Below are 9,553 nucleotides of genomic sequence, written 5' to 3' on the forward strand. Positions count from 1 at the left end.
TCTCTTCATCGTTTTCACTGTCGTCCCATCATCATATCTTGTTCCTAACAGTCCCAACAGGACCCCAAGCTCCCCAAAGATTACGTTCCAGGCTGGAAGAGTTTCTCTCATAATGTTCACAGTCCCCTTCTCAACAATCACCAACATCTACAACCGACGAATCTTCTGATTTCTGACAAATATAGAATGTACGTTTCAGCAACGGCGCAGCTCACGAGTCGCACTCCTCTCAACGACCCAGACCTCAAAAGGATTATCTCCAAGATCAAGATTCTCCCCGGCAGCTTTGCAAGACCTAAGATGGTCAATGTCTCAAAGTGACAACTTCGCACCACACGAGATCTACGTTTGGTCATCGATATTATGGAGGTGAACGCGTCAGGAAGTTGATTGCATCTCTCACGATGAGTAATGTCGGTTCCGAGGAGGCGACGCGAGGTATAGGTTCCTGCAGTGAAGGTACCTTCGAGTATCATGATCTACAACAGACCTTGTCCGAAGCCATCCGCTCTACTGTTCGACGCTTCAACTCTTCGACAGATCTAATTGCGCTGGAAAAGAACATGCAAGACCATCTATTAGATCATCCTAGATCAGAATACTCATGAAAACCATGCCTGGGCCGTTCTCATGTCGCCAAAAGACAGGTCGAGGGGTGTTTAGGGCACAAGGCCGACGCAAAGGCACATGCTGCTACACTGAGTTTCGCATCTTGTTCAAACCCGAGACGGGGATATTGGACTTCACAAAGTCTTGGACTTTGGTCTCGAACACAACTGTTCCCCATTGAGCTGTCTCCCACCGCGATGAGACAATAATCCAACCTTGGGTTCGATATGGGGCGTCATGTAGCAGTACCACCGTTCCGATGCCGGATGGCAACAAGCGCGTCATGCTCTTATGCACGTCTCGGACTACATGTCTAAGATTACAAGGTGGAAACCAATCACCCATTTTCTCATTTACCTCGCGTTTGGTAATTCTCAAATCTCCCCAAACATGGCTTTCCAATAGCTCAACGCCGTGTGCAGTGAAGCAAACTCCACCTCCCCTTATAGCTTCACTAACTTGATGAAGAATCTCAGACGGTAGCCGAAGAAGGGCTGACTTGAAGGTGATCGTCGTGCACAGGCCGACATCCTAACGAATGGCTCGTGATGGCGTAAACTAGGCTTTGAGGGCGGGTAGGTACGGAGATATCACGGGCAGCCACGAGCGTTGGGCGGGTGTAAGTGCGGCGGGAAACGATGGCGAGAAGTACGAAATCACCTAGTGGCGGTGTTTGAGAGATACAGCCCGGGATTCGACCATCCGTTGGTCTCTTCCGGCCTTTTGGACTTCTGGATCGAATGCCCTGGCAGGACATGGCGACTCTGGTCGAGGTCATGGCGAGGTTGTAACCGATGGACAGGAGATGAGCTACCGCATCGTTTGAGACTGAGCCTCAAATGTGATGGAAGCTGTGAACAAGAGCATCTCCCAGAGTGGTATCGGCATATGAGATAGAAGGCAATGGACAATCGCAGCGATCCACGTGAAGCACACGCTGTTGCCGACTTTTGTTAATTTCCGATGAGTTTCGTGATGCCTGGGGACCTTCATTCTCTCCCAGAAGTGTGTAGTTGCACTGGCGGTGAGGATCAGAATGTTCTCGAGGGAGAACATCGAAATGTTGGTGACGTATGAAGCTCACCTGACGTCAGTGCGCTGCCACAGCGCTTGGGCATGGTGGTGGCTGGGACGTGGGCCTTCCTTACGAAAAACCGTGAGGCTCCTTCTGGAAACGGAAAGGCTTCCGTCCGGTACCGTAATATGAACTGCACGTACCTGCACCGTTTGCTCTCCCAGTACCGTCGGGCACAGCCACGTCGCGGCGACTGGGACCTTCCTTGGAATGTTATCAAAGCAGAAAACCGACATGTGGATGACGTATTAAGTTCAGGTGCACCCGACATTGGTGGCCGCCTCATCGCTCTGGTGTTCTGGCAGCTGGGATGTGGACCTTTCTCACGAAAAAACGTGAGCTTCCTTCCTGAAATAAAAAGGATTTAGTTCGGTACCAGCAGGTCTGGTCCAGTAAGTCACAGGACTCCTGCCCCATTTACTGCCCGTCACATCACTGTCGGGTACAGCCACATGGCTGTAGCTGGGACCTTCCTCACGAAAAACGTGACCTTCCTTCCTGAGCTCTCCTAGCCAATAGCAGAAGGACCATCCGCCTGGAACATTCTTCCCGTCTCCTTTGACTGAATCGATTTTGCCTTTTGCAGCACCGAACCCGTCAAATTGTCTTTTGCCTCAGACCAGGCATCATTCATCACAACTATCGAGACAACACCGACGCCGTCAATCTCCCAAAATTACCAACAATGCAAGTCGACGACGACGGCGCTCTCAATCTTCCCATTCGAGGCACGATGAGTAGTCGAGATATGGAGACTGTCGGTGGTCGCCCCGATGGCGAGAATGCATCTCCATGCCCCTGACCTAGATTCGATAGCGCCGCCCTCGAAGAGGCCTTCCACATTTCGATGGACAGTGCATCCGTTTTCAGCTGCCTTAGGATTCGCACCATTACGGACAAGTCACGAGATATGCCAAGCAACGGTTGCGGACTCGAGATCTCGTGCGAGCAGGACGAAAGCCGAAGTAACACGTCCACTAGACGCAAACCTATATCCATCAGACCGCCGACAATCCCAAGAGAGCCTGTGTCAACCCCGCCTCCCAGCTCCTGCATCGGCAGCGGCTCTGTCGAGAAGAGCATCGCGAAACCGAACAAGCACTCCGGTGCGTGTGTCTGTTGAGACTGGCTCCGCTACTCTAGATCCGATGTCATGCATCATCGAGAGTCTGCACTGAGATCGCTTTCGTTCGAGGAACCATCGAGTACTTCTTCGAGTCTATTATCGACCATCGCCGCTGTCGCTGACAGTGGTTTCCCGATCACATCCTCGAGAATCCCGTCAGGCGTGCCTCCAGATCGAACCTTTCCCTCAAGAACTACAGGTGTGCGGGATCCGACGCCAGGCAGTTGACGAACGGCCGCGGAAAGCTTCTTCATAAAGACCGTGCGGGTCGAGCAGACCATTATAGATGTCATCAAGCGCCTCCGTTGACTGGCCCGTCGGGCACGTCATCACCCGCTTCGACCAAACACCCCGGCCCGGCCGGCAAATCGTCAAATTCTGTCAGGCAGAATCAGCAGATCACCCCCAAGCATTGCGCCGACACTCGAACACCGTGAAGGTAGGCAGCCCAGATACCCCCTGGAAATATTTGCTGTCGCAGACCTTCTGTTCCGTGCCGTTTTCTGCGTGATTGCTGAGGGCGATGTTGCTTCCTCGGCGGGAAGCTTGCAGTGCTGCCCAAACTTCCCTTCTCCTGATCAATGACAATGTTGACTCGACGCACATCTCCAGCGGTGAGTGCCGCCATCGGCAAGGAACTCACCCTGCAAGCAAAGCAGAAGAGACAGACATCATGCGCCGTCGTACCGTGTCCACAGCATACGAAGCGGTTCGCCGATGAAGTTTTGCCCTGAACTATTGCCAAATCAAAACAAGCCTACGACTTCCTTTCGTCTCCGCACCTGGTGCCTCCGCATCTGAAATCCCTTGGAGGATGCGGCCGAGAACGACGACTTGGAGCATAAGCGGCTCTTGGGCTCGAAGTAGAACACCGTCATCTCATGCACACCGTTGCACGTATCAAGTCTCGGGTTCTGACTTGGTTTTGTTGACTTCGTGGGCCGCCTTGGTCAGACATTTTGGGAAGCTAAGCGGCGAGAGAGACGTGAATGCGATGGTGAGAAATCTGGAAGGCGAATGTCGAGGGCACGACTGCAGCACATGTCAGGGAGCTTGAGAAGAAAAGCGTGAGGATGGACGGTGTCGGTGTCCTCTTCGTCGACCATGAGCCCAGAGGCGACGGTGACATTGCTCCGGCGCGATCAGGTGTCTCGCAGACCAGATGCTAGGATGACTTGCCGGACTGCCAACAGCCGAGCTGAACTGCCTCATCGTCTTTCTGCACTCACGACCCAAAGTTCTGGTTGCTTTAGATCTGGATTTATCCTTCTCTGAATAAACCAAAATCACTTTCCTTCCAGTTCACTGAGTTTTGTCCTTCTGGCTGATGTTTGCTGCAGACCACTGTCGGTTAGACTTTCTCCCGCTCTAGCAATTGTGGCTTCCACTCCGAAGCCTGTTTGACTACTCGATTTGCTAACTTCCGTAAGGTCTTCTGAACCCACTAGCAATTGTGGCTTCGGGAACAATGGGGACGGTAGAGAGTGGTACGAGGTCATGGGATAGAAGGTTCCGAATCTTCGGGACGTCGTCTCCAGGTTTTTGTACGAAACTGACACCGCGCGGATGAGGTCTGTGGATTGAACGCTATAACGGTTGGCGACATGCGCGTTTCCATTGCAATGACTATCAGCACCTTTACCTCGTAGTACTATACGTCGGGAATTAATGGCCCAACTGAGCCGACAATTCGTAGAAGTAAGTCTCAAGAGTTACCCGTCCTGGGCCCAAGTATGGTAAGTACAACAACCGGCTTCACAGAGACGGAGGAAGCACGCGCATCCCACACCAAACCAGCGTCGAATTAGACGCTCAAGTCTCGGCTCCAATGCCAGGATTCCTATTAATGACAAGGGAACCCCGTGTCCTAGGCAGGGAACGAAGCATTTTGCATCAAAGCCCTGCAATGGCCTTCGAGCGCTAGGTCCTTTCATTCGGATATCGGAATTCAGGTTTGCTTTTTTATCAACCGCTTCTTCTACGGCCCTTATGCCTGCGAGTGGATGACAGCTCCCCCAACATAAAACTTGCGCTTCATGTGAACCTCGCAATCAAGCAGGAGTTGCCATCGTCCTCTGATGGCACTAGGGACGCCGGCCATATATTCCGCATTCTTCTCGTATTCCAAAAGACTATACCTTCGCCATCAGTCCAGACACCCCCGCTCTTCAACTCACTTTCACACACACCTGAGACCCAACCAATCCTCCTGCTGACATCCAGTGCCCGGAAGGATCCTACACCGGTCCTCTTGAGACTGTGGAATCTGTGACGCTGGGTGAGAGCGAAAAAGGCCGAGTCGTCGTTCAACACTATAGAATAGACTCATGCTTGCGTCATGAACATGAGTCCCGATTGCTGATATGCGGGACTTGAAAATTCGATGCGTTCGGAAGACGAAGGACTTGTCCGACTATTTGTGCGTACCAATGTGATTGAACGACCGTAAGGATGAGGCATGTCAACCGCTCAGCGCCAGTCTCGCAAGCCCCGTCCAAGCTTGCAACGGAATTCTCAGTTTTTCTCCTCTAGTGAGCCCTCAGAGACGTTTGTATTGTGAGTTCGGTAGTCTGGTTTTCATAGTTCTGTCTCCGATATCCTTTTCCCCGCGGCTCTTGGTGGCCAATCTGGTCATGAAGTCCCAGCGGATCTCGGGGGCTGATCTTCAGGTGAGCTCCGACGGGACCGGTCAGCTTGTGGGTCTCCGATGCCGGTTGTCTCGTGCCTTCTTGTTGCCCTTGTTGCAGTAGACTCCGGGTATGTCTGTCAACCTTTGGGAGAGTCTGCCGTCAATATTTCATCTTCCGCCTTCTCCTGGCGTTTGGTAGACGGTTGACGGTCGATGCCACATTTGTGTTCTTACGCAACCGCGAGTTTCGAAAGGCTTCAACGGCTACGGATGCTCGATTTGCGCCACCAACATCGGTTTCAGTGTCTCTCTTCATCAATATGTGCTCCCAGGCCTTGAGTAGACCCTCCATGTCTGGCTTCTGCTCGGCTCGTGGTCCGTCTCAAGTGACCAGCTCTAGTCTTCTCGTGGATCTCGACATCACTCTTCTGTCGAGCTTTGGTGGCCCCTCGGGCTGTCGACTACTTGCGAAAGCCTTCACTCCAGCTTTTCCCGGCCGATCTCTTCGTAGGCTTCAAGAGGCCGGTCGCTTTGTGGCCTCGGACGCGTTGCTCTCGTACTCCTTCGATGCCGGGCTCCTTATAGGCTCCGTTTCTGTCTTTGAGCCTTGGGGGAGTCTGCTCTTGGTGTCCCAATGTCCCTTTTCTCTTGGTCGCCCCGTTACTGTCCGATCATCAGCTTGGAGCTAGTCAAGTGGGCGTTTGGTTTCTCGTTGCCACGAAATCAGCTTCATAGGTTATCGGCCACCATCAAATCATCGAGGTTGCTTTCCAAAGTTCGGTGCCTTTCTTCCGATGCGCTGGCGCTCGTTCTCTGACTCAGTATGGAACCGGCCCTTCTCGCCCTCCATCGAGAATATCCCAAGGTCTTTGGCCGGCTCGCTTGCCTTGACGAAACAAGTAGAACTGTTTCGTGAAGGAACAGGACTCGACTCGGAGGTCCGTGACACCGTTCCTGGCGTGAGTTTCCATCTGGTCTCGACGCTGGGATCTTCTCGTGACATCTCAGAGTCAGCTCTCTCCTAGGCCCCGGTGCAGCGCCGCCGACTCCCCGCCACAGTTTGGTCGTGAGTCTCTCCGAGCCCGTCATGTCTTAATCACCGGCGGCATATTCACTCGGACTTCCCCTTACGACTCAATCCCCAGTCTCCTTCCAGACTTATTGAATCTGTTTCATCGGACGGTGTCGGAAGCAAGGCTTCTCCCTTCGTTAGACCTTCGTTCCGATACTCTCTAGCCCAGGAGGTCCAATCTTCTGGTAAACCCAGCCGCCGTTCTTCTTTTTAATCTTTAGCGTCACTCCCTTCTTAGGCCGCGCGCTAGTTATGTTATCTTCTTATGCCAATGATCCCGTCAGCTCTTAGCACTATCCATGTCGTGTGCTCTCGGCAATAAGCCTCTCCTTCCGCACTCGATGGTAACGCAGCATGCCGTCTTGCTAGTCAGAAGTGCCGCTTGGCTCGGTCGGTTTGGAGTTCTCGTAGCTTTGTGGTGGTCAGGCTCACTCGCGGGCTTGTAATAGCCCTCTTGTTGTCGGTATCAGTATGACCTTGACGACCTCTTTGGTCTTCGGTGGCCCGGCGTGACGGACAGCGCGTCGCGTTGCCGAGGTGCGTGATCTTTTGACACCTTGTTAGAGTCAAAGACGCCGCCGGGGGTGTCCGTTTGCAGTCGCCCATTGCCGCTGAGAAGCAGAGCCTGCCCGCAGGGTTGAAAGTTTGCGGTAGGTGGTCGACGATGTGGGGAGTCGATTGCGCAATCAAACAATGGTCGGCTTGAGTGTAGAGAAGACCTTGCGGCGGGAAGGATTTGAAAGCAGTGGGTACCGTTGATGTCCGAGTCTTGTGTCATCGGACGCCGAGGAAAGGCGTAGTATTTCGTTAAGATCTGGCGTTCTGCCGAAGGCGTGGAGGTTCGCAATACTAGGCGGTTTCTCCGGCATGGCCGCCGGCAACCGGGCCAAAAGAGAGGTCTCCCGGTTGCAAGAGTGCATACAATTGTGTTCCGCAGCCATTTCTTGCTGGATTCGCCGGGTAGTGTCTCTGTGCGATGGACGCGGGAGATGAGCGTGACGCCAGCGATTGTGCACTAGGAACTCCACGCCCGCCTCTGGTTGAGCACGAGACATTCATCAATGCCGCTTCGGTGTGTCGCGGATAGCACATCGCATCACGGGGTTGGTCGCGTTGGTTTCCCTGCTCGAGCATGAAAGATCGCACACCCATCAATTGACGAGCCCAAATCGATAGATTGGTGGTATTGGCTTTCGACCGTGATGGTACGCACATGACGTTGACGACCGATTAAGATTGGTACCTCAACCGGTTGGCAGATAGTAGCTGGACGGGTTTTCGATCCGACTTGGCCAAAATGGTTCAGGGCCGGTTCGATTCGGACTGAGGCTGAGTGACGCGGCTAGTGGATTGGAGACTACTGGCTGAAGGCTGGCATCTTGGTCGATTGGGCCACAGATGTAAAGCCGGCCGGAGATGTACCAACGGCCACGGGTGTACTAACGGCCAGAGATGTACAAATGGCCGCGGATGTGCAAACGGTCGCCCATGTGGAATTTGCAACCTACACACATGAATGTGAAACACTAATATGCAGGGCACTTCTCATCCTCAAACCGACTGGATAAGCTATTTAACGTCATTTGCAACCACCTATCAATCGCCCTCTCCCCACACAGTCCACTTTCTGGGCGAAATCATAAGCACTGTCTTTGGTAAAAGCTTCAAGTAGTAGCATGTTCCCGTTAATCATCTCTGAAACGTGACCCGCTCAATAACCCCATGGAGTTTCACACTCATCCTTATGGCGGAGACATGTCTGCATTATGAGCAGGGACGGGGACTTCATTGCACCATCAGGTAAGGTCCAGGCTAATACAAGTGCCCCTGGAAACGAAATGCGGAATGATCGGCCTGTCCGGTAGCGTTCGTTGATGGGCGGGAATATGTTCATCGGCGATTGGGGTACTTGGACATCGAAACTCTTCGCCGTGGCTAGGGCAGGTTATTCTTCATTATGGCCCTGGCTTTCTTTCCGTTTCCATGCCAGCTCTGAAATAGTCATGTTGCCCTCTCAAATCCTTGATGGTTTCCTTGATTAAGCTGTACTTTCCGCTGATCTCGTACGTGGCCATTCCAAATTGCAAGAGCCTTTTGTTTTCTTGACTAATTAGACGCAGCGCAGCCTCAGCCCCATCATTTTATACGCCGTTGAGAATTTAAGAGAGTTGAGATTGACGATTTGCCTGCCTCTCTGGAGGCCTGGCTTCTTGGGTGTAACTATTGTGGATCTTATATCTGGTATTGGATGAGGATGGGATCCCGCAACCTGTCGTGCCTTGTGAAACCTTTCTGGTCGAATACTGGTATCGACACTAAGCATCATGAAAGCCGCTGAGGGATTCATCTGGCCGACATGCATTGCCGAAGAAAAGTGTCGGAAAGCACCACAGCCCCCGGATGGAGGGAACCCGTCCAAATCTGTGAGCTCGCGACAGCTTCTGCCCGTCGTAGCGCAGGGACGGACTTCTGCTTTGCGTATTGAGCCAGATCCAACTTTGGCATGCTCGTGGAAGAATGAATGAACTCCAAACTAATTTGCCGCAACAACCACTGTGATTTTTCCTTCGACTTGTGTGTTCCGTGAGAACTCACAATTACGGTAGTCTCTTTGGACAAAATGTTGCCCAGCAATCGGGGACGAAATCAATACGTCCGGCCCTCAAAACAGAGTATATCGAGTCCGAGGTAGTAAACGCGAGAATTTCATATCGTGCCGAGTCTCTGTCTGGCTGGCTTCGACCAAGTTGCTCGCGCGTGTGAGCTCTCCCACCTATGTATGATCTTCTTCCTTAACCAGATTCATTTTAGCGCGACTGCGCGCCACAGTCATCTTCAATGCAATCCTACGGGCCAGCGGTCGGTAGAGGAAGCACTGCGACACTGCGACACCACAACAAGGCGACACTGCGACACCACAATATCGCGACATCACGACGTTGCAACACGACAAAAAAAATCGCAATCACATCACACCAACCAAAAAATCAAAATGCAAAAGCTTTAAGCCTTACCACACCCGCTACAGTCTATAGAGATAAG

Source organism: Colletotrichum karsti (assembly GCF_011947395.1).
Source record: "Colletotrichum karsti strain CkLH20 chromosome Unknown Scaffold56, whole genome shotgun sequence".
Taxonomy (NCBI): domain Eukaryota; kingdom Fungi; phylum Ascomycota; class Sordariomycetes; order Glomerellales; family Glomerellaceae; genus Colletotrichum; species Colletotrichum karsti.